Here is a 26661-nt window from a genome sequence, read left to right as displayed (position 1 = left end):
CTCTGATCATCTTGTGATCACCTGACTTGGGCAGCAAAGTATGCCTTAAGATCCAGTTGATAGTAGGCAATCCTAACAACATGTAATGTACAGATCCAAACTTGTGTCTCTAGTGCAGCATCTGGGATCTCTCTGTACATGTGAGCCATGGAGTTGTGGTCTTTCTTCTTCTTGGCATAGACATCCAAGTCATCCTCATTCTCTTTTGGAGCATTTATCAATTCAGACCATTCTTCAACTGTTGATTGGTACCTAGTACCCTCTGACAGCCAGACTATCTTCCCATCTGGGTAGAAATGAGCTATGGAGTAGAACTGCATAATGAGCTCATCATTCCACTTTGTGAGCTTCTGCCCAACAAAGTCATCTACTCCACAAGACTTGAAGTTGTCATAAGCTCTAGGATAGTTGTAACGCCCCGGATTCGATGCGCCAGGTGTCTGCCAGTTATTCGCCTTCATTGCCTTGTCGGCTGCTTGCGTGTGCATTTGCCATGTCATTTTCTTGTGTGTTGCATTTTGCCATGTCATCATGTGCATCTCTTTTTGCATACGTGTTCGTCTCATGCATCCGAGCATTTTTCCCGTTGTCCGTTTTGCAATCCCACACTCCTATGTCCCCCGGCGCCCCCTTTTGCCTCTTTTCGTGTGTGGGTGTTAAACGTTCTCGGAATGGACCGAAGTTTGCCAAGCGGCCTTGGTATACCACCGGTAAACCGCCTGTCAAGTTTCGTGTCATTTGGAGTCCGTTTGATACTCAAACGGTTAACCGGGTAGTCGCAAAGGCCTCTGTTGTGTGCAGCCCAACACCCCTTAAAAGTGGCCCAATAACCCATCCAAACCCCCTCCATGCTCTCGATCGTTCGATCACGATCGTGTGGGCGAAAACCGCACCTCATTTGGACTCTCCTAGCTCCCTCTACCTATAAATAGGCCCTCTCCCCCAAAATTCGCGGATGAAACCCTAGTCTCCCTCCTCCTCGCGCCGCCGGACTTTTCTTCCTCCGCACCAGACATGTCCGCCTCCAGCTCTGCAGCCAACCCGGCGCCGCCATGTCACCCCGCCGTCGTCTCCTCCGCGCCTCCAGCGTCGGCCCTGCAGGCCCATCCGGGACCCGCCCGAGCCCGCGAGAGCCCGGATCGGCCCCCGCGCTCCGCCGCCCAGGCCTCCCCTGCGCCGCCGCCTCGCGCCTCGCCGCCGGCCGCCGCCGCGCGCCTGCCCCACCGCATGCGTGCTCCTCTGCGCCCGCACGCCTCCAGCCGCCGTTCGCTGCCGCCCGGCTCGCGTCGCCGCTCGCCGGCGCCCTGCACGCCCGAGCTCGCCGGCCCCGCGCCTTCCCGCGCTCGAGCTCCGCCGCCCCTGCAAGACCTTGCCGCCGGCCGTGTTCCTCGTTGCAGGAGCTCGCTGCCGCACCTGCCATGGCCTCCCGCCTCGCCTCCTACGCCGGATCCGGGATCCCCGTCCCCGAATCTCTCTCTCTCTCTCTTCCAAGGTTTGCGGAGCCCCACCGCGCCTCGCCAGAGACGAAGATGGATCGGATCCACCAGGAGACGAAGCAAACGGCATCCCCGCGTCCCGGATATCTCCGTCCCGAGTTGACTTTTCCGGTGGTTGATTTTCTGTCCCTGGATCTGTGACATTTTCATGCCATGTTCATCATGCCATAACTCCTCATCCGTAGATCCGTTTTGCATGCATGATATGTCAAAATGTTCATTGTGAGATGCTCTTCATTCAATTCCATTGTGCCATGTTTGTTTGAGTCCATCTTGATTCCCAAATCATCGTTGCAAGAGTGCTATATGATGTCAACTGTTGCCTGTTATCATAACTTGGTGATTTGTCTTTTTCATTGCATGTTGTTTGTGCATCCTATGAGCATGAGCTCTACATGTGTTTTGAACTACATCATGCCATCTTTACAGTGGTTCAATCCATGTATTTTTGGGAGTCTTGTAGTGAGTGCATCGAGCTTGTGAAGTAGGGTACTTGCTGTTATTGTTTTGCGTCTGAATCTGCTATATCATGATGCTATGTAAACCTGCTGCTACAAGTCATTCTGTGCATAATCTGGAGATGTTCACTAAGTATATTTTGTTGTTCATGTCATTCATTATCCATCCATGCCGCTGGTTGCATTTATAGCCTTCTGTAGCTTGTTGTAATCTTGCTCTCAATTTGCTAAATAATGTTGCTGTCAGCCTGTTAACATTAAGTTCAGTTTTTCCATGAGCTTTGCTAGTGATCCACGCCCCCTATGAACTTGATCTTGCCATGTTTTGCTCCATAAATGTGTCTTCTTACTGTTGGTTACCTTGTCATGCCATGTATTGCTCTGTGGTGAGTGGTAGAAGCTCACCAACATGCCTACTTATTATTTTTCCTGCCATGTCTGAATCTATCATATCACTTGCCATGTTTGCATGGATGTTTCCATGTTTTCTTTTGATCTTTGGAATTAGTTCAGTAAGGGAGTTTTGTTTTTTTTTCTTTAGTGTTAGCATGCCATGCCTTTGTTTGCCATGTTGAGTTCCTGTAACATGTTGTTTGATAGCTCTAAACATTGCAACCTGATGTTATTTCTGCTAAGTCTGAAACTGTTATAATTTGCAATCTTGCCATGTCCCTTTGAGTACGTTATATTGTTTTCTGGAGATAGCTCAGTGTTCATGTTTTGTCATGATTTACCTGTACTTCATGCCCATGCCTTTTGTTATTATGTGGAGGTGCTGTAGCATATTGTTTTGATGCTTGCTAGATGCGTAGTTGCTGTTATGGACAGTTTGTCCTTTAAACTTGTTTCATGTGTATGTGTTGAACCGTTGCTCCGTTTTGAGTGTGCTCTACATGAAACTTGCTTGATTTTGCATGAAGTTTCATATTATCATGTTGCATCCCTGTTTTGAGAGTGTTTTCTTGACGTTGGTATGCATTTTGCATCAATGCCATGTTTGACTTGTTTTGCTCATATCTTCTAGGCCGTAGCTCCGAATTAAATGAACTTTATATGTAACTTGACTAGAATCTCGTGTAGATCATCTTGATGCATCTTAACTTGCTGTTTAACAACTTGAACATAAGGTTTATTCAGTTCTGGACCAACTTCTAAACTTGCATATGAGGACTTACCGGAATTGTTATATGTTGTTTCCGGCCTCATTTAAACTTGCTTTGATGTGTTGCTCTTGTATGCATCATCTTTTGCCATGAGTAGCTTCATGTAGTCTTGTCTTGCGTCGTAATTGGTTGAGCGTCATGTCATGTATATGTGTGGTGTGTTTACCATGTTGTGTGCTTCTTCTTGATAGTTCCCGTTTCGTTGCGATCGTGAGGATTCGTTCGTCTACGCTTGGTTCGGCTTCGTGGCTTCATCTTCTTCATGGACTCGTTCTTCTTCGTAGTGGGATTTCAGGAAAGATGACCGCTACCCTGGATCTCACTGCTATCATTGATATGCTAGTTGCTTCATTTTATCACTATGTTGTGCTACCTATCACTTGTTCTTCAAGCCTCCCAATTTGCCATGTCAGCCTCTAACCTTTTTCACCCTTCCTAGCAAACCGTTGCTTGGCTATGTTACCGCTTTGCTCAGCCCCTCTTATAGCGTTGTTAGTTGCAGGTGAAGTTGAAGATTGCTCCATGGTGGACACGATTATCGTTGGGATATCACAATATCTCTTATATTATTAATGCATCTATATACTTGGTAAAGGGTGGAAGGCTCGGCCTTATGCCTGGTGTTTTATTCCACTCTTGCCGCCCTAGTTTCCGTCATACCGGTGTTATGTTCCTTGATTTTGCATTCCTTACGTGGTTGGCTCAACCTCTTCACTTTTCATTCTCCCGGAGTATCTCAGTAATTTTGGTCGTGTTTTTCGTCGTCATTTGAAGACCGAAGAAGAGTTTTTCCTCTAAATCTTGCATGTTCTCTTGAAGACTCGCGGTTCTAGTTTCATGCTATCGTCTCAAATTATTCCATTCGTCAGATATTCTTTTCTTACCCATCCAGAGTATGTTAGAAGTTGTTTTCCCGTTTCTTTTCACCAGAGGCCATCGTTCCAGAAGAATTCTTCGTCCTCACATTTCAGCTACCGTTATCCAATTATTCCGATGCTTCGTTCAAGTGTTATTTATCAGCTTGCTATCTCTTCATTCTTTTGCATCTGAATCCCCTCAAGCATATTTGTTCTTCTAATTCTTCCCGGTGATTCATTTTCTTTCATCAGTCATTTTTGAATTCTTACGGTGGTTCGTTCAAGATTCTTTTTCCTTGATTATCATTTTAATCCATTCGTTCTTTCGAATTCTACCGGTGGTTCATGAAGACTTTCTCAAGTTTTGCGCCATATACCCCCCCCCCCCTTAATCATTTTCAACAAGAATAAGTAGTATGAAAAATCCATTGCTTGTCATCAATTTAATTTGATGAAGGATAAGCATACAATAAATCTTATTCTTATTTCCTCAAAGTGATTAATCCCTTCCTTCGGAGTTTGTTCGTGAGGAATAAATTCTAGTTCCAAGTGTTTTCATCTTTTATTCTCCGCAGTTCTAATTTCCACAGCCAATTCGTCGGAACCTCCATCTAAATCACTGCAAGCTTTAGTATTATTCTTTCCTTCCTTCATTTCTATCTCATCATCCTTTTGTTTACTGGAGTTCTTCATGGTGGTTCTTCATGATTTAATTCATTCTTTCAAGTGTTCATCAAGATTCTTGTTGGAGGAGCTCAAGTTTTATTCTTCTTGCATCTCGAAGTGCAATTAATTCTCTGTATTCTTCAAGTGGAGTTTTGCATTTCTTCGTTATTCCCAGATATTCAAGCATTTGGTTGTGGCATAATTTCACCTCAAGTTTTGAGTTGTTTTGATAAGTCCACAACAAGCTTATTCTTTCGTTGTTGATTTTCTCAACAACTCGGTTCTACCCTTCCTTCTAATTTTTTTTCATTCCATTCTTTCAATTCTTCCGGAGGCATTGCATTGTTCATCTCGTCAAGTGTCATCCCATCTTGTGAAGTTCTTGTTCTAGTCCTTCCATTTTCAGTCGAAGTGTTACCGAAATTCTTTTATTCATTCCTTTTCTATCTTGTTCTAATCGGAGTGGTTTCAGAGTTTGTCTTCTTCTTGAGCTTTTCATTCTCTTCATATTCGCCGTTCATCTTTTCTACCCGAGTGCTCTCGAATTTGTTCATCTTTTCTCGTGCGTTCCTACTTCACCTCTTCCTCTTTTCTCTTTCGTCTCGGTCCTAAGATCTCAGGACGAGATCTCTTGTTAGTAGAGGAGAGTTGTAACACCCCGGATTCGATGCGCCAGGTGTCTGCCAGTTATTCGCCTTCATTGCCTTGTCAGCTGCTTGCGTGTTGCATTTGCCATGTCATTTGCTTGCGTGTTGCATTTTGCCATGTCATCATGTGCATCTCTTTTTGCATATGTGTTTGTCTCATGCATCCGAGCATTTTCCCCGTTGTCCATTTTGCAACCCCACACTCCTATGTCCCCCGATGTACCCTTTTGCCTCTTTTTGTGTGCGGCTATTAACCATTCTCGGAATGGACCGAGGTTTGCGAAGAGGCATTGGTACACCATCGGTAGACCGCCTGTCAAGTTTGGTGTCATTTGGAGTCCGTTTGATACTCCAACGGTTAAACGGGTAGCCGCAAAGGCCTCTGTTGTGTGCAGCCCAACACCCCTTCAAAGTGGCCCAATAACTCATCCAAACTCCTTGCATGCTCTCGGTCGTTCGATCACGATCGTGTGGGTGAAAACCGCACCTCATTTGGACTCTCGTAGCTCCCTCTACCTATAAATAGGCCCTCTCCCCCGAAATTCACGGATGAAACCCTAGTCTCCCTCCTTCTCGCGCCGCCGGACTTTTCTTCCTCCGTGCCGGACATGTCCGCCTCCACCTCTCCAGCCAACCAGGCGCCACCATGTCACCCCGCCGCCGTCTCCATCGCGCCTCCAGCACCGGCCTTGCAGGCCCATCCGGGACCCGCCCGAGCCCGCGAGAGCCCGGATCGGCCCCCGCGCTCCGTCGCCCGAGCCTTCCCTGCGCCGCCGCCACGGGCCTCGCCGCCGGCCACCGCCGCGCGCCTGCCCCACCGCCTGCGCGCTCCTCTGTGCCCGCACGCCTCCAGCTGCCGTTCGCCGCCGGCTCGCGTCGCCGCTCGTCGCCGGCTCGCGTCGCCGCTCGCCGCCATCCTGCGCGCCCGAGCTCGTCGGCCCCGCACCTTGCCGTGCCCGAGCTTCGCCGCCCCTGCAAGACCTTGCCGCCGGCCATGTTCCTCGTCGCAGGAGCTCGCCGCCGCACCTGCAATGGCCTCCCGCCTTGCCTCCGACGCCGGATCCGGGATCCCTGTCCCCGGATCTCTCTCTCTCTCTCTTCCAAGGTTTGTCGAAGCCCCACCACGCCTCGTCGGAGAACCACGCCTCGCCGGACACGAAGATGGATCGGATCCACCAGGAGATGAAGCAAACGACATCCCCGCATCCCAGATATCTCCGTCCCGAGTTGACTTTTCCGGAGGTTGATTTTCTCCAAGTCCCTGGATCTGTGACATTTTCATGCCCTGTTCATCATGCCATAACTCCTCATCCATAGATCCGTTCTGCATGCATGATATATCAAAATGTTCACTGTAAGATGATCCTCATTTCAATCCATTGTGCAATGTTTGTTTGAGTCCATCTTGGTGCCCAAATCATCGTTGCAAGAGTGCTATATGATGTCCACTGCTGCCTGTTATCATAACTTGGTGATTTATCTTCTTCATTGCATTTTGTGTGTGCATCCTATGAGCATGAGCTCTACATGTGTTTTAAACTACATCGTGCCATCTTTACAGTGGTGCAATGCATGTATTTTTGGGTGTCTTATAGTGAGTGCATCGAGCTCATGAATTAGGGTACTTGCTGGTACTATTTTGCTAGTTTGATCTGCTATATCATGATGCTATGTAAACCTGCTGCTACAAGTCATTCTGTGCATAATCTGGAGATGTTCACTAAGTATGTTTTGTTGTTCATGTCATGATCTATATATCCATGCCCCTGTTGTATTTATAGCCTGTTGTAGCTTGTTGTAATCTTGCTCTTAAATTGCTAAATAATGTTGCTGTCAGCCTGTTAACATTAAGTTTAGTTTTGCCATGAGCTTTGCTAGTGATCCACGTACCCCATGAACTTGCTCTTGCCATGTTTAGCTCCATAAATGTGTCTTATTACTGTTGGTTACATTGCCATGTCATGTATTGCTCTGTGGCTAGTGGTACAAGCTCGCCAACATGCCAACTTATTGTTGTTCCTGCCATGTCTGAATCTGTCATATCACTTGCCATGTTTATATGGATGCTACCATGTTTTCTGTTGATCGTTGGAATTAGTTCAGTAAGGGAGTTTTGTTCTTTGTATTTAAGATTAGCATGCCATGACTTCGTTTGCCATGTTGAGGTCCTGTGACATGTTGTTTGATAGCTCTAAACATTGCAACCGGATGTTATTTTTGCTAAGTCTGAAACAGTTATAATTTGCAATCTTGCCATGTCCTTTTGAGCATGTTATATTGTTTGTTGGAGATAGCTCATTGCTCATGTTTTGTCATGCTTTATCTGTACTTCATGCCCGTGCCTTTTGTTCTTATGTTGAGGTGCATATTGTTTTGATGCTTCCTAGATGCCTAGTTGCTGTTTTGGACAGCTTGTCCTCTATACTTGTTTCATGTGTATGTGTTGAACCGTTGCTCCGTTTTGAGTGTGCTCTACATGAAACTTGATTGATTTTGCATGAAGTTTCATATTATCATGTTGCATCCATGTTTCCAGAGTGTTTGATTGATGTTGGTATGCATTTTGCATCAATGTCATGTTTGACTTGTTTTGCTCATATCTTCTAGGCCGTAGCTCCGAATTAAATGAACTTTATATGTAACTTGACTAGAATCTCGTGTAGATCATCTTGGTGCATCTTAACTTGTTGTTTAACAACTTGAACATAAGGTTTATTCAGTTCTGGACCAATTTCTAAACTTGCATATGAGGACTTACCGGAATTGTTATATGTTGTTTCCGGCCTCATTTAAACTTGCTTTGATGTGTTGCGCTTGTATGCATCATCTTTTGCCATGAGTAGCTTCATGTAGTCTTGTCTTGCATCACACTTGGTTGAGCGTCATGTCATGTATATGTGTGGTGTGTTTACCATGTTGTGTGCTTCTTCTCGATAGTTCACATTTCGTTGCGATCGTGAGGATTCGTTTGTCTCCGCTTGGTTCGGCTTCGTGGCTTCATCTTCTTCATGGACTCGTTCTTCTTCCTAGCGGGATTTCAGGCAAGATGACCGCTACCCTAGATCTCACTACTATCATTGCTATGCTAGTTGCTTCGTTCTATCGCTATGCTGCGCTACATATCACTTGTTCTTCAAGCCTCCCAATTTGCCATGTCAGCCTCTAACCTTTTTCACCCTTCCTAGCAAACCGTTGCTTGGCTATGTTACCGCTTTGCTCAGCCCCTCTTATAGCGTTGTTAGTTGCAGCTGAAGTTGAAGATTGCTCCATGGTGGACAGGATTATGGTTTGGATATCACAATATCTCTTATTTAATTAATGCATCTATATACTTGGTAAAGGGTGGAAGGCTCGGCCTTATGCCTGGTGTTTTGTTCTACTCTTGCCACCCTAGTTTCCATCATACCGATGTTATGTTCCTTGATTTTGTGTTCCTTACACAGTTGGGTGATTTGTGGGACCCCCTTGACAGTTAGCTTTGAATAAAACTCCTCCAGCAAGGCCCAACCTAGGTTTTACCATTTGCGTCACCACCACCTATACCTTTCCCTTGGGTCGTCCAACCCGAGGGTCACCTTTATTTTAGCCCCCCCCCCCGGGCCATTGCTTCTATAAGTGCTGGTCCAAACCGAGCGATGTCCGGCGCCCCCTAGGCAACCAGGGTCTATGCCAACCCGACGTCTTGCTCATTCGGTGTGCCCTGAGAACAAGATATGTGCAGCTCCTATCGGGATTTGTCGGCACATTGGGCGGCTTTGCTGGTCTTGTTTTACCATTGTCGAAATGTCTTGTAAACCGGGATTCCGAGACTGATCGGGTCTTCCTGGGAGAAGGAATATCCTTCGTTGACCGTGAGAGCTTGTGATGGGCTAAGTTGGGACACCCCTGCAGGGTTATAAACTTTCGAGAGCCGTGCCCGCGGTTATGTGGCAGATGGGAATTTGTTAATATCCGGTTGTAGAGAACTTCACACTTGACTTAACTAAAACGCATCTACCGCGTGTGTAGCCTTGATGGTCTCTTCTCAGCGGAGTCCGGGAAGTGAACATGGTTTTGGGTTATGTTTGACGTAAGTAGGAGTTCATGATCACCTCTTGATCATTGCTAGCTTCACGAGCGTTCCGTTTGCTCTCTTCTCGCTCTTATTTGCGTATGTTAGCCACCATATATGCTTAGTCGCTGCTGCAACCTCACCACTTTACCCCTTCCTTTCCCATTAGGCTTTGCTAGTCTTGAAACCCATGGTAATGGGATTGCTGAGTCCTCGTGGCTCAAGATTACTACAACAACAGTTGCAGGTACAGGGTATGCGATGATCTTGACGCGAGAACGATGTTTGCTTGTTTTGGAGTTCTTCTTCTGCTTCTTCTTCGATCAGGGGATAGGTTCCAGGTCGGCAGCCTGGGCTAGCAGGGTGGATGTCATTTGAGCTTTTGTTTGTGTTTCATCCGTAGTCAGATGTTGACCTTAAGTATGATGTATTGATGTATTCTTGCGGCATTTGTATGACTTGTATGTATCCCCATCTATTTATGTAATTTAGATGTAATGATATCCACCTTGCAAAAGTGTTTCAATATGCGGGTCTATCCTTGGTGGTACCTTCGAGTTCCTCTTGGATAGGGTCGCATATTGGGCGTGATAATAGTGCTCTTCATTCTTCCTGATGTACTCCGAGTCAACCCATCTCATGTCACATACTATGGGCTTCTTGTCAAGCAGCACTGTCTCATAGAAGTCTTGTTGTTCCTTAGTGTGGAACATGTAGTCCACTGCAGTTCTCCTTCTGACAGCATAGGGGTCAGTCAGTCTCCACTATCTCAGACCTGCATCCTTCCTGAGCTTCATATCCTCTGCAACTGGATGAGCATCATTATGATCAGGAATCTTGGGCTTCAACTTTCTCAAGGCAAGTGAATCCTCATGTTCTTCATCAGCAGCTCCAGGCACTGGGGCCTTGTTCTTCTCTGCAGCTGGAATACTCCTGGTGTTCCTCTTGGGTGCAGACTTGGGCTTTGGAGCAGCAGCCTTGGGAGCATCTTTGGGCTTAGATGGAGCAGCCCTTGATCTTATAGCATCTCCCATCAGCTTCTGAGCTTTAGGTGCTGGTGCAGCAACCTCTTCCTCTTCATCTTCAGAGTCTCTCCTCATAGAGGGCTTGCCAAGTACTTTGGCAGTAGTAGTTCTGACTCTCTTCTTCTTCTTCTCTTGGCTAGCAGCTTCATCTTCAGATTCAATGGTAAACTTCATGTTTCACCAGTGGCAACCTTCCTAGGTTTGGAAGTGGGAATTCTCCTTGCAGGTGCCTTGCTTTGCATTCCTGGCTTAGTGGATGCAGCTGCGCCATATTCATTCTTCAGCACCTTCTTCTTGGAAGTGGCCTCATCCTCAATAGCCACATAGTCCTTATCTTCAGAATCTGAGGTTTTCTTCTTTCTGGCCCTGGTGGCTGCCTTTGGCAAATTGCTGGGTGTGCTCCTGCTGCCATCATCATAACTGCTGGAGGGACTAGTGCCCTCACTCATGTGAACTTGCTCCTCAGACTTGTTCTGACTGTCACTCTAATCTGAGATGATGCAAACTCTGACAGCAGACCCTATGAATAGATGTAGATGAGGTAGAGTAGATGAGCATCACAAAGCACAGAGGTTTTTGCAAAAAATTGAGTCAAAAACTTAGTTTTAGTTTTCCAAAGAAAGCATTTCAGAGCTACCAATTTGTAAACTCGGTGATACCGAAGCAGCTTTTGGAACCTAAACTAATGAACTCGGTCAGACCGAGTCACAGTTTGGTGGCACCGAGACTGCTAGGGTTTCACAAAGAATTGAACTCGGTCAAACCGATTTGCAATTCTCGGTCAGATCGAGAATCACAAGTACAATGGCCTGAGCCAAATCGGTGAAACCGATTTCTACAACTCGGTCGGTCTGAGATGAATTTGGCAGAAACCTAACCCTAAATTTTCAATCCAAATCTAATCTACGGAGTGATTTTGCTAGATAGGAAGATTTCAAACATGGCAAGATACATGGCAATGCAATGTGCTAGGAATCGGAATTAGGAATAGCACAAAGTTCAAATCCATACGCTAATGCGGCGATGGATTTGCTGCGGTGGCAACGGCGGAGCAGAATCCCATTGACGATGGTGGAGACCAGCGGCGGGAGGTCGCTGGCGACGAGGGGGCGATCCAGAGACCAAAGAGGTAGAGCAGGCTGTGCGCGGGCGAAGGGTTTCAGAAAAGTTTCCAAATTTTGGCCCGGGGGTATATATAGCCTGACCCTGTCGGTGTGAACGAGTGGAACAACTCGGTGTGACCGAAAAGTTCAAATAGGTTGCACCGAGATTGAAAACCTAGATCAACTTAGTGATCTCGGAGTGACTGAAATGGTTGAATCGGTCAGACCGAAATGCACAAAGAGGTTTTGGAAGTTTAAGTCTATGACAAATCGGGGACTCCGAGTGCTCCTCACACGGAGTGGTTCGAATCTGACTTGATCAAACTTTGTGATATAGCATGAATAGAGTTTGAGACAAGAAGAGCATAGATAGCTAGAGAAGGTTCTTAGGCATTCTTGTACATCCACTTGGCAAAAGAAAAGAAACCAAACAATCAAAACTACAAGTGGATGTCCTCGAATGAGTAAATTATGCAACCAACATGCTCACACAATAAAATGGCAAATGAAATATGTGACAAAGCATGCACACACAATTCTAGCATCTGTCAAGCAATTGGCGATGACTAAGTCATCTATGTATGAGTATATTGACTTAGGAGTCAAATGAGAACATTTGATCGTAGGTCATACTCATCGTTTAAGCACAAGTGGTGTTACCACTTTTACATAAAGCATTGTTGTTGTCGGTGGGAAAAGACACCTATGGGATCACTGGAATCCCTACTATGGTTGCGGGGTGCGGGGATCGTGAGAAGAGCGGGACTAGTAGACATCACAAAGGGGATTTACCCAGGTTCGGGACGCAAAGATGCATAAAACCCTACGATCCTGCTTTGGTGGATGTATTTAGTGTTCTTGAGCTCTTGAACTAGCTCTAGGTGCTGCTAGGTTCGAAAGAGCCGAATCCTTCTCCAGTGCGCCATGCGCATCCTTTTATAGGAGAAAGGGGCAGCCACAATGGCACATGGGAGGTGGAAAGTGCTACAGCACTTTGAGCTTTTCGCTGGTATTACAGGACAAAGTGCATTTAATCTGAGGCTTAGATGTCCCTTGACTTTATCGGGGACGGGAGTGAGGCTCGTCCCGTCCGTCGCCGCTCCTCCTTGCTTTGACACGCGCCCTGGCCAGCGATGCATGCGGTGCCATGTAGGCAGGCAGGCAGCTGAGGTGGCGCGGTGGTGGAGCCTCCACGAAGGGCTGCATGTTGCCACGCAGGTGCGTGTCCAGCTGGTTGGGTAGGCAGCTGCATGCGAACGGCGGCGGAGACTTGGCTGGCGTGGGCCTGGCAGTGGCCCTGCTGGCGCGCTTGGCGAGTGCCTTGCCGGGTGGCCCGGAAGGGGTCTTGCCATGGCACGCCGTCACCCCCGGCAAGGGCCTTGCCGGGGGTCTCGTGGGCTTCCTCGGTAAGAACCCTGCCGAGGATTGTTGCCTTCCTATCCTCAATTGATCTTGACTATTCTTTGTCTTCACAAAGATCTGTATGCCACCACGGAGGTGCCTCCCAAGCCCTGTCCCAATGCGTCTAGTGTTGGTGGGCTTAAAGGTGGCTCGCTCAGCTGGTGTGGGCGAGCTGCCCCGGCAAGGGTCCTTGCCGGGGAAACCTGCTTCGTCCATCCGATCTTTGTGACCTTAGTCCTTGTCGATGCTTTGATTGCCTTTCCCCTTCCACTTCTCTCCGGCTTCCCTTTCCTGCCCTGTTATGCGTGGCCGTGGCGGGTGGCTCTGACTGCCTGTGCACAAGTAAAGGGGTCAAAAGCAGAGCCCCTACTTTTCTACACCGACAGGAGCCCCCGGGCCTGGGCCATACATAAGCGCAGCACGTTGTTGGGCCAGGCCCAGAACAGTGCGCGGGCAGTTGGGGCGGATTTTTACGGCGGTAACTGCTCCGTCCGCTGCGCTTCTCCACGACCCGCATTGAACGCGCGGCGTGGGGGTCCTGTGTGCGCACGTGACGTGGGAGGCATGCGTGGGATAGTGTTCGCACGCATGCGTCGTATCGCAGTAAATGGGAAAGGAGGCGGCCCGCGCCTTCCCCATAAAAACGAATAACCGCGGGCGCTCTGCTCACTTTACCCCCCCCCCCTTGCGCCTTTCTCCAATCTTAGAACCGCCACCCCCTTTCTTCCTTCTTATCGAGCCTCTCTGCCTTCGTCCATCACCGTCGTGCTTCTGCCATCCCCTGCACTTTCGCTTCTCGCAGCCGCCATGGCGCCCAAGTCCACAAAAAACAAGGGAGCAGCGAAGGACACCGGGTTGACAGAGCAGCTGGAGAGCGAGCTGGTGGCGTGACGGGCGCAGTTCGCTTACTTCCCCTCGACGGTCGGTGTGTCTGAGCTCCGGGAGATGTTCAAGGATCTGTGGGGATTGAAGACGGGGGGAGAGAAGACAGGGCATCCAGCCACGCACGTCGTCCCTGCCAGCACCGGGCCCTCCCCAAATAGGTACCCCTTCTTCGTCGACTATTTCTCCTGCGGGCTCTGTCCCCCCTTTTCTGATTTCTTCAAGGATATCATGCACACCTACGGCTTCCGCCTCTTGGATTTCACCCCGAATGCCGTGGCGTGCATGGCTCTCTTCGCACATCTCTGTGAGGGCTTCATCGGGGTGCACCCCAGCACGGCGCTCTTCCGCCATTACTTCTCCCCTCGGATCCAAAAAGGGGGCGCCATCGCTGGCTGCGTCGCTTGGATCCCGAGGGCCAAGGGGGCGTACCCGGATGGCACCACGAAGGAGAGGTGGGAAGAATTGTGGGGCCGGTGGTGCTGGATTGAGGAGAAGGATCCGTCAGCATTCTGCGAGGTTCGCTAGGAGCCGCCGGTCCGTGGAAGTGATTGGGGCGACGTCGACGCTGATGACGCGAAGCTTACGGTCGCCACCACCAGGATTCTCCGGCTCACCCAGGCCGGGCTCACCCTCGAAATGATTGGGGCGGACTTCATCTGCCACCAAATTGCCCCTCTGGACGACAAGGGGAGGCTGGCCTGGCTCTTTGTGAACGCCGCCGACATCATGAGGCTCCGCCCCGGCCTCGACAACAACCTAACGATGCTGAGGAACGCCCATCTCTGCCAACGGATCTTCCAGCTCGAGGTTAACGAGGAGGGCGAGGTCGATCAGTCCGGCAAGGTTGCCAGGGCCGCCGCGAAGGCCGGCAAGGTCATCAAGGAGCCCGTTTTTAAGCTGCCGGCGGGAGTGGTCCCCCTGAGCAACAACACTCGCCAGTCCGAGATCATTGCCATGATGTCGCTTTTCAATGCGCATGGCCTTGACCCGCACTAGGTTGAGCCAGATGGGCTCATGGTGCAGGAGTTCTTCGATACCTTGCATGAGGCGTACGTCACTGCCGAGCCGCGGGTTATCCAGGACACCTCTCCGGCGGAGCTGGACTATATCGCCGCTAGGGTGGAGGAGGTGAGGCTTGCCGAGGAGGAGGCAAAGCTCGTCGAAGAGGCTGGCAGCGCCAGCGGCGTGGCGGACAAGGCCGCGGCAGAGGCGGAGGAGGGGGAGCTCGCCCGGTGGGCAGCAACCGCTAGGTAGGCCAGCGGCGCCGACACGGGGCTCCCCTCAATGAAGGCGCCGCCGACGGGTCGTCGGAGGAGGGCAAGGGGGCGAAGACCGTGACTGTCGATCCTCCAATCGCCAGAAAAGGGCAGGTCCTACGGCGGGCCATCTCCAGCGAGCCGTGTGACAGCCTGATTTTTTGGCCCTTTCTTTTTCTTTTGTTTTTCCGAGGTTTTTGCCCGAGTTTCCTTTTTTCGTGGCTTTGTGGTCTGGAAGCTGAAGAAGATGCCCTCTTCTTTGCTTCCAGAGTGGCTTGTCATTCCCAAATCCTTCCCTAGACCTTTCCATTTCCACCTTGGACCAAATCCCAATATTCTTTTTATTGGGAATATTCCTTTTCTATTAAAGGAATAACTCAAATTGCCCTAGGTTGTGAAGCAACCTATATTTCCCTCACTCCAAAAATTCCCAAATAATTCTCATAAATTATTTGGGTCATATCTTGATCAAATATGGCAAAACGTTTCATTGCCATGTTAAAAAATAATCCTCCAATATTCCTTTTCCTGTTCTGCCCTGAATGGCACTTTGTGAAGGAAGTGTCATTTATATTTCTCCTATTGACTCCCAACCTTTTTGGGAATGTTTATATGTATAAATAATTGCTCGATGCACAAGTTCAAATTTATTTGCCTAGCCAATCTTCCTTAGTCAATTTTCAAAGTTTCTGTCAAACGGAAGGCTTTGTGAAGGAAGTACTAGCTAGGAGTATACAAATGAGTTGAACTTTTGCACACTCCTTAATGTGCTCATATTAACCCCTTCCACCCATTTGCAGCCCCATCCAATCATCTATGTGAGCACAGGAGCAAATCTTTGTTTCTGGCAATATTTACAGGTTGTGAAGCAAGTGTATTTTATATTGCTTCAAAAATCCTGATAAACATTGGCATCATTTTGGCATCATTTTGGCAATATTATTATACCCATAAAACATCTCTCCAACCATTTTGGCATCATTTCACTGAGCCATTTGATCACCAATATTACTTCAAGTTTCTGGACAGAAATGATGTTTGTGAAGCAAGTGCCATTTTGGCTTGGCCATTTGGCATGATCTTTTTATAGCATCTTTATATGTCCATATCATGAGGATTTGGCAAGTTGCATCCCATTCCACCACTCCGTGTGAGTGCATCTTGCTGATCTTCATTTTTGGACCAAATATGCAGTTGTGAAGCAACTATGATTTATCTTGGTCCATTTCTCCTCAAAACTCCCTAGGACTGTAGTCCTTCCTAGCCTAAACACCCCAGACAACTTATTTGGCTTCAAGCAATTCCATGTTGATCACATTGAGCTGGTAAAGTTTACTGTAGTAAACTTCAGAGCTCACTAACTATTTAATCAGAGACGTTTTCACTTAGTTACCACCGTAGTTACCACTTACCCAGGAGGGACTAACCCCCAGACATGGTTTGGCATCACTTGTGGCACTGTGTACACCAGTGCACGCGGTGACCACCGTTTTGGCGTGCAATGGCCGCGCCCAGGTTGGTTTCTTGCTCGGGCCCCTCCTCCTCTCGCTGTTTTCGCGCTCGTGAGCTTGTCCCTTGGCTTCCTCTCATCGTCGCCGTTCTCCTAGACCCCGCTCCCCCTCCCGAAGCCTCCTCGTCGGTGCTCGCCGACGCTCGCCCACGGGAGCACTGTGGCCCACTGCACATTAATGCCGCTCAGCTTCTTCCTTCGCTTGTCCCCAAACTCTACCTCGTCTCCGTGACCCCTGAGCCTCGTCCGCGTCCCCCTCGTCGCTTTGCCACCTCTCTCCATGACCCTTGGCCGCGCGTGCCCATCGCCGGAGCACGGACACATAGCCGCGGACGTGCCACGGCCTCCCATCCTCGCCCCGCCTATAAATGACCCTCCCCGCGGCCTCCCGAGTGCTGCATCGACCTCACCACTCCCCCAGGAGCCCGCCGAGCCCTTTCCCCGAGCCTCTGGAGCCCTCCCTGCTCGCCATTGCTGCCATGGCGGCCGCCCCCTCCGGCCAAAATTCGGCCGAAGCCGAGCCCTCCTCCACCTCTAGCCACCACCATCGCCTTCCCCACACTCTAGCGAGTCGCCACTGCCCTTCCCCTCGTCGCCGGAGCCCCTCTAGGGCTGTGCCCCTCGACCAGCAGCCGCCTCTATAGTCCCTGTCGTGGCGGCCTCCCATCCGCTCTAGCTCCCCCCGGCGCCAGCTCTCCCTCTGGATGGGCGTGGTGCAGCCGCCCGAGTCCGCCGGTGCCCTCTCCCTGGCCGGAGATTGCCGGAGCCGCCGTGCCCAGCACCGGCAGCGCCTCTGCCTCGTCCCTCCCCTGCTCCCGTCGGGGAAGAAGGAGAGCGGGAGGAGAGCGTTGACCAGCAGCGTGGGTCCCACAGGCCCCGCACGTCAGCCACACAAGTCGGCCCCGCCTCTGCCCCTTTTGACCGGTCGTCGCCACGTCAGAGTAAGTGGAGATGTAATCCCCAAAATATTCTTTCACTTTTTCTATTCAGGCCCCTGGTTGAAAAGATTTTCATCACAGATGGGTCCATGGCAGAAAAACGTCCATAACTTTTTATCCGTAGCTCCAAATGAGGTGAAACCAATGCTTACTTGTTCGTTTCATCGAGCCCTTTCTGTTGGTGTCACTTTCATTATGTTTTGGCATACTGAAAATGACCATTTTGCCCCTGCCCTTAATCAGCCCCTCCAAGAGAGAACGTTTTCCGGCAATTCATTCCGCGAGCTTCTCGCACTTCTCCCCGGTGCCTTCTTCATCCCCAGGCAAGCCGCAATACCCACTTGCATGACAGTCATGCAGTAGCCATGATTTTCAACTTGAATATTTAATAAATGTTTGCTTGTCTAAAAGATGGTTATCATTGTTCCGGTGATGTTCAGATTTGCATGCTCATTTTTATGCTATGTTGTCTTATACTCTGTGATCATGTTATACCTGCTAGTATTACCTTTCATATGTTTATGCTTTCTAGTGGTACATGTTGATGTTGAAGATGGTCATGCTAGTCAGTATGCGATGCTCAGTGGATATGATTTATTGTTGATATGGTGGAAAGTTATGTGATGCTCTCATCATGATGTTGATATCATGTTCATGCATCTTATCATGGCTCAGCATATTTGCATTCAAGTTAATCGGATTAAATTGAACTTGAACAACTGTTGGCTGAGTCATGGTGCCGCTGAATCGATGCTGACCAGTGCAACCACGCTTACCGGTATGGGACTTTACTAACTGGGTCTATTGTCATGCCTCTCGCCGGTGCCTCCAACGAGGGAAGGTTATGGGCGTGCTGTTCCCTTGCCCGGTAAGCAGGCATAACCTTGTGTGCCCGTAGTTGTTATAGCCTGCGGATCCCCATGTGGGATCGTTTATGTTTTGACCCGGCGGTGGTCATTGTGTCTGGAGATAGACACGGGGACACCCATGACTTAGCTCAGTGGGGAGTGAGTCGGAGTGGCCGAGAGAGTGTCATGGCAGTAGGACGGTTTTGTCGGAACGCTGTTGGTCCACCCGAATGGGAGTGCGAGGCCATGGGTTCTGTAGTGTGGGTACAGTGTACTAACCTCTGTAGAGTGTATATTAAATCTATCGATAGCCGCGTCTGTGGATAAGGGCCCAGGTCGAAAGTTGGTCACACCATGAGTCAACAGTAATAATAATAACTTTATTAATGACAAACCGTGGTGGTGATCGTCGTAAGGATCACGGGCCAAGTGTTGGTCGGGTGGTGATTGCCGTAAGGATCACAGTTTGGGGCCAAGTGTTGGTCGGGTGGTGATCGCCGTAAGGATCACAGTTTGGGGCCAAGTGTTGGTCGGGTGGTGATCACCGTAAGGATCACAATGGTATCGAGGATACCGAGTCGTTGTATAATCGTGATGTTGTGCGAGAATCATGGGTAAAGGTCAAGCTCCTTGTGGTTATGTAATGATTGCTACGGTATTGTTTATACCAAGCTTGATTTGATCCAGATGATCGTGTGATGTCCAAGGTTGGTAAGTGATACATAGTGTCATCTTGTTGCATGCTAGTATTGTCGAATTAATATGTTCATGTTGTGATAGTTGTATCCTGTTTATGTTGGTCATGCCATGTTATTCTGATGATATCATGCTAAATTCTGCTTAAGCTGTAATTGCCATGTTGTTGTCTGTCTTGAATGCTTCTGGTTATTTGTGAGCTTGCAAGTACATTCAATGTACTGACCTGGCGTGTCATGCCAGTTTGCAGGTCATGCCGGATTTCATTGCTTTCTTGTCATGGTTTCTGTTCGTGCGAGCTAGGATAAGTGTTCCAGCCAGAGTCCCTACGGAGTAGAGTTCACCACCGTCGTCATTGTTCTGCTGCTAGAGTTATTTCGCTGCTTCGAGTTGTTCGGTTGCTTGCATAGAGCAACTGAGGATGGTGTAGTGTCGTTGTGCCGATGTTATTCATTGTAATATCGGAGATCTTGTATTCATATTCATGTAATAATAAAGAGCTGGTTTGTTCTATGCTAAGCAGTGCCGTATTCCAGAAGACTTCATCTCGATCTCTGGGCTGGAATACGGGGCATTCCGGTTTTCTCTGAGCCGGGGTGCCACAGCGCTTGGTAGCAGAGCAGGTCTGGCTGTAGGACGCCCTAGACCGTGCGAGCGTTAGAAAGCGGTAGTATAGACCCCAATTGGTTTGTTGCACTTGATTGCTGCATTTGTTTGTTGCATAGCATGCATATAGCCTTAGTATTTGTGATAACGGTTTATATGGTGAGTGTAGCTGGCATCAGTTCAGATCCACTACAGCTCAACCTTTGCATTTCTCCAGATCCCTTTTTCTTTCGGTGTTTGGTGTCATTCCTGTCCCAGCAGAGTGATGCCAAGTGATCCCGACACTGTTTGCAAAAATGGTGCTCAAGTATCGCACCGATGTCTTTCCTTCAGTCCTGTCTATCATTTTAGTGATGGACATGGGCCTATCTCGGATCGTTCTTTTATTTCGTCGTGTTGGCAACCCTTAATGATCTTAGTTATCAAGAAAGGGCAATGTCAGAAGCCTCAGTTTTTCCCCGCTATCCTATTTCTTGGGCAAGTACGGATCTTTTTCCGTCTGCTTGATAATAATTTGGGTGCAACCTTCATGTCCCACTGCATGGTTACCAAGTATGTCCTCGCCTCCGAGCTAGTTCAGGTTGCTACTTGGCTAAGCTAGCACTTGGTGTAGCACTGTTTACACCAATTCTTCCACACATTTATTCGTCCTCGTGCACATCGTCACAGCATATTAGACCGCAATACCGGAGTTTCCATGAAATTTGTGTGCTTAGGTGTGCATGCATATTATTGTGTGAGTAGCAGTAATATGTGATGATTGCTTGATTAATTATATTAGTAGTATGCTTGTGTGCTTTTGTTGTAGTCATTTCTGTTGTTCCTTTCTTTGGGCCTTCGGTGTTACAAATTTTTCCCCTATTAAAGCTGCTCGTCAACCGACACCGGACCCGAAGAGTCATGAAGGAATGCATATATTTGGAAACTCAGCTAAACAAAATGGAATTATCAGTTGACTGCAGTGAAATTGGGAATATCTTGTCTGGATGCAAAAGAAATCCTGGATGGACCGTCAGTATCAAGTTTGCAATAGCGTGCACTCGTCACCGCCTCGGCGCCCTTCGCGCCAACGGGCAGCACTGCCTTCTTGGCCTCCTTCTCCGCAGGAGCTTTGGCGATGATGAAATGCTAGGCCTACCACTGGACCCGATTCTCACAATTGTGCGCCCCCTACCTGGCACGCCAAAGATGTCGATGGGAAACGACACCTATGGGATCACTGGAATCCCTACTACGGCTGCGGGGCACAGGGATCGTGAGAAGAGCGGGACTAATAGACAGCACAAAGGGGATTTACCCAGGTTCGGGCCGCAAAGATGCGTAAAACCCTATGATCCTGCTTTGGTGGATGTATTTAGTGTTCTTGAGCTCTTGAACTAGCTCTGGGTGCTGCTAGGTTCGAAAGAGCCGAATCCTTCTCCAGTGCGCCATGGGCCTCCTTTTATAGGCGAAAGGGGCTTCCACAGTGGCACACAGGATGTGGAAAGTGCTACAGCGCTGTGAGCTTATCGCTGGTATTACAGGACAAAGTGCATTTAATGCGAGGCTTAGGTGTCCCTTCACTTTATCGGGGATGGGAGCGAGGCTCGTCCCGTCCGTCGCCGCTCCTCCTTGCTTTGACACACGCCCTGGCCAGCGATGCATGCGGTGCCATGTAGGAAGGCAGGCAGCTGAGGTGGCGCGATGGTGGAGCCTCCACGAAGGGCTGCATGTTGCCACGCAGGTGCCTGCCCAGCTGGTTGGGTCGGCAGCTGCATGCGAACGGCGGTGGAGACTTGGCTAGCGTGGGCCTGGCAGTGGCCCTGCTGGCGTGCTTGGCGAGTGCCTTGCCGGGTGGCCCGGCAGGGGTCTTGCCGTGGCACGCCGTCACTGTCAGGACCCTAATTCTATGCCACACCGATCTAGCATGTAACACCTCATATAACTTTGCGGCCTCACGCATGGTATTCCCACGGGTGTCGCCTTACCATGCCCGGGACCGTTTGCGCCTTTTAGCACACGTATATGATAGTGTCGCTAGCATCCATATGACAAAGAACCCGGGCTGACATGGCTAGTCGTGTACCCGAAGTGGCACTAACTTACAGGGACAGGCATACATGACCCAGCATCGAACGTGTCGGTCATCAGTGAGTGAATCCGGGCTATAGCAACTGGGCTAGCAGGACTCCGGTAAACCGAGCTGTAGCATGCTAACAGGACTCTGGTAGACACCGTGTGACATTTCCCCGAAGGGACAGACACAGGAACGAAGAAGGACACATGCCGGCCAGCCTAAGTGTTCCAGAGCAGTAGCAAGCTATCAGGGCTCAGTGGAAGCACTAGGAGACATTTCCCGGTAAGAGAGGCTACTATGATGAACAACTAGATAGTCACATCCCACACATAGCAATACACATTACACGTATGCATAACATGCAAGTATGTGATGTACAACATGGCATCACAACATAACTCAACAACTCATATAGATAAAGGCTCAGAAGAGCCATCATAGCATTTATTACAAACAGGGGTCACATGACCCAACATTCAGAGCATACAAGCAACAAGCGGAAGCATTACATGTCTGAGTACAGACATCTACAAATGAAAAAGGCCGAAGAGCCTGACTATCTACAACATCCGATCAAGATTGTAGCTGAGGTACAAGCTACTAATCGAAGTCCACGTAACTAGTAAGACCGAGGTCTCTGCTGCAAAACATAAATAAAGCAACATGAGTACAAAGGTACTCAGAAAGACTTACATCAGATCCTATAATACATGCATTTGTATCAAGAAGGTAATGTGGGGTTTAGTTGCAGCAAGCCAGCTTTGACTCAGTGGCTATCATGTTCTACGACTACGAGAACTTCTTTGAGGTGAGATGGCGCACACGAGTCCACTAATCACCACACAATACACTACTATGGATTCATCCCCGTCTCCCTATGAGAAGGCCATTCATAGCACTCACACTTGTCTTGATCATTTTAGGGTATCCACTTCAAGTTGTCTATGTACCATGTAAGCATCCAAGAAGTCCATAACCGCGGACCCGGCTATTCGAATAGATCATCTTAACCCTGCAGGGGTGTAATTCTTCACACACGCTCTCGCCACTTACCGCCATGTACACGTCATGTATCTCGGCAACCTTCAAGCGGAAGCCTAGCGAGGGTGTCGGCCACGACCTAACTAACCACACAAGACTCTAGCCCAGGTTTATCGCCTATTCAGGTTCCATCCGCAAGGAGATCCGGCCGAGGTTTCGCTCACGGCCCCAAACGATGTGTGCAGGGTTCCCAAGCCCACCATCCAGGTGCCACTCGGTACACCAGGCCATGTGTGCCTAGTCTGTCCCAAGCCCACCCTGCCGTGTGCCACTTGGTAGAAAAATAGCACTACCTACAAACACCAGAAACTAGTTGCGACTCCTGGACAGAGATCAAGTTGGTTAATAAGTCGAGAGGGGCACTTAAGCATTCCAGTGTGTGTTAGCAGCTAGTCATTAGACAACGTACATAGAACTCAGTGCTTAAGGATGGTTCCCGTGAGACAACCCACCATGTACTCCTACATGGCCTCTCACCTCTACCTTTACCAAATCGTGTTCACACACTTAACTCTCAGCATCAGAACATAGAGCACTGCACTCCAATTCATTCCCAATGAATCAGACCTGACACAACTCTAAGCAATAGCAGGCATGGCATGGTAGCAACACAACATGGCTCAATCAACTCCTACACATGCTAGTGGGTTTCAATTATTTTTCTACCAAGAGCAGGAGCGAGAGAGTAGGAATATATCGGAATGAACAAGGGGGTTTGCTTGCCAGGTAGATCAACAGAGGGGCACTGTTCCTCAGACAGGTACTCTGGAACGGTCTCCGGAGCAGGACCTATCGAGAAGGAACGGTGTCGGCAATCAATACACAAGCATACGCAACAATATGATGCATGAACATGGCATGTAGATGTGATGTGATTTGAACTAATGCAACTAGTATTCGATTTGAATGAAGTCCATTTGAACTAAGGGTTCAAATGCAACTCCAAATTAAGCTCTTATAAATACCATTTTAGTGTTTCACTTATACAGTAGGTATAAGTTGGTTTGTCATGCATGAAACTAGTACAAATGGATAGATTGCATTTTTTGATAATTTTTCATATATAAATTATTTCAAACTGAGCTACGGTTGAATTTCTATGATTTTTTGAAGTTTTCTAATTTTCTGGAATTTCTTGATTTAAATAGAATTAAACTAATTCTAGAAAAGGATTTACTGCGTCAGCCTGATGTCAGCGTGACGTCAGCGAGTCAACGGCCAGCCAGGTTAAACCTTACAAGCAGGGCCCACTAGTCAGTGAGTCAGGGGTTAACCCCGTGTTGACCTGGGCTTTGACCCGTTGCGGGGCCCACTATCAGTGACTAGATGGGGTCCAGCTGGCGGGGATTAGCGCTAATCACCCTGCCACATCGACTGTTGCCGAAGTCCGGCCGGCGGCGACCAAACCCGCGGCGGCAATGCGCTGGACTTGCGCTAAAGGCAACGGGGGCGGCGGTTAAGGGCACCGGGGCGTAGCCCGGGCTCTCGCGCATCTAGTGGGGCAGGAAGGGGGAGGAGGGGTGGCCGGAGCTCGGGGCAGCAGCCGGAGCACGGCTTTGAGTGGGAGCGGGTTGCAGGGCACGAGGAGGCCACCCGAGGGGCTCTGCGGCACCCGCGTGGCACCAGGAGCACGGCCGTGTGCTCGGGTGCGACTAACGGGAGCTAGAACGACGGCGGCGAGATGACCGGCGGCGAGGAGCTACGGCCATGGCGGGGGAAGGGGCTACTGTGCGGGAACGGAGGAAGAAGAAGAGGGAAATGGAGCAGAGGCTCACTGCGGACTCGACGGTGTCGACGGCGAGCTCGGAGAAGGGTTGGAGTCAGCGGGGCGGTGAGGCGGATCTCCGGCATCGGGAGGTTGAAGACGACGATGGTCTTGGTGATGCAGTGTGTCCCTGGTCGCTTGGCTCGTCAAGGACGATGCGGGTGACGAGGCAGAGCACCCGGACTCGAAGAGAGGGCAAGGGGGAGGCGGTGGCCGCGGTGGTTCTCGTCGGCGGCGGCGGGCGCGTTCGGCGAGGTGGGGAACGGCGACGGAGAGAGTAGGGGGAGAGTGAGAGCGGTCGGGGCGGCGCGGGGCATCCAGACGACGAGGGGGAGAAGAAGGAGGTGGCAAGGAGACGTGGCCCCGGCCGAACGCGTGGCCGCGCGCGCCGGCGCGTGCCCCTGTCCTCCTGCCGCGAGGAAGGGAACGACTGGCACAACCAGCTGGCTGCGCCGGCCTACTGGGCCGCTAGGCCAGGCCATGCCGCACAGTGCTAGGCCGCGGGTAAGTCCAGGTAGTTCCTCCTTTTTTCTATTTTGTTTTCTTTTCTATTTTTCTGACATATGTTTTGATTTAAGAAAATACTAAATCATTTATTTTTCTTATGCCAATTTTTGTAGGAGCTAGGTATATTATTCCAGGGCTCCTCAACAACTAGCATAATTTTTGGACATATATTATATATATAACTAATATATATCCAATGCAAATATTTATGCATTAACTCCAAATGCCCAAAATAAATAATTATGAGCTCCTAAAAATATTGGTTGATTTTTATCTCTGCCCAATATTTTCAGAGAGCAACATGAACATTTTCTTGGACCTTTTGGAGGAATTTTTATTTGGGTCATTTCTAGAAATGATTCTGAGGGTTTCACAGATCCCCATTTCAAATTTAAATGGAATTTAAACATGATGCACACACAACTAGCTAGCCTTGAGCATACTAGAACTAGGGATGTGACAACTTGCCCCCACTTGATAGAATCTCGTCCCGAGATTCAGGGGTCGACGGAAAGAAAACGGGGTACTACAGTCGGAGACGATCTTCTCGCTCCCAAGTAGCTTCTCTCTCGTAATGATGAGACCACTGAACCTTGAGAAACTTGATGTTCCGACATTGGGTAACACGCTCTGCTTGATCAAGAATTCGAACAGGGTACTCTCAATATGTGAGGTTATCTTGGAGATCAAGCGCTTCGTGGTCCACTCCGCGGATAGGATCCGAGAAGCAACGCCTGAGTTGAGAGACATGGAAGACATCATGCACTCTGGAAAGATGTGGAGGTAGTTCCAACTGGTAGGCAACCTCTCCTCGTTTAGCGAGAATGCGAAAAGGACCAATGTAACGAGGAGCCAACTTGCCCTTGATACCGAAATGATGGGTACCCTTCAAAGGAGTAACCTGGAGGTAAGCCTTGTCGCCAACTTCATAAGTCGTATCCTTATGATGACGATCATATTGACTCTTTTGGCGAGACTGGGCTGTTTTCAAGTTCTCACGAATGATGCAAACTTGCTCTTCTGCCTCCTGGATCATGTCCGGTCCAAAGAATTGTCTTTCACTGGTTTCTGACCAGTTCAAGGGTGTTCGACATCTTCGTCCATAGATAATCTCAAAAGGAGCTTTCTTGAGACTGGATTGACAGCTATTGTTATAAGCAAACTCGGCAAAAGGAAGACATTTCTCCCAATCCATACCGAATGAGATAACGCAAGCTCTAAGCATGTCTTCAAGAATTTGGTTGACCCTTTCCACCTGACCACTTGACTGAGGGTGGAAAGCGGTACTGAAGGAAAGATGGGTTCCCATGGCAGTTTGGAAACTCTCCCAGAAATGAGAAGTGAAAAGACTACCACGGTCTGAATTGATCTCCAGTGGAACACCATGAAGTGAAACTATTCGAGAAATATATAAGTCAGCGAGCTGACTAGGGGTGATACTCTCTCGAACAGGTAGGAAGTGCGCCACTTTGGAGAGATGATCAATGACTACGAAGATAGCTTTATTCCATCTCTTGGTCCTGGGAAAGCCGGTGATAAAGTCCATACCAACTTTATCCCATTTCCATTCAGGAATAGCTAAAGGCTGAAGGGAGCCAGCAGGTCTTTGATGCTCTGCCTTAACGCGACGACAAACATCACAGTTAGCAATAAACTGAGCGATTTATCTCTTCATCCTAGTCCACC

This window comes from Triticum aestivum, chromosome 3B, assembly GCF_018294505.1.
Source record: "Triticum aestivum cultivar Chinese Spring chromosome 3B, IWGSC CS RefSeq v2.1, whole genome shotgun sequence".
Lineage (NCBI taxonomy): Eukaryota > Viridiplantae > Streptophyta > Magnoliopsida > Poales > Poaceae > Triticum > Triticum aestivum.
This window is presented reverse-complemented; position numbering follows the sequence as displayed.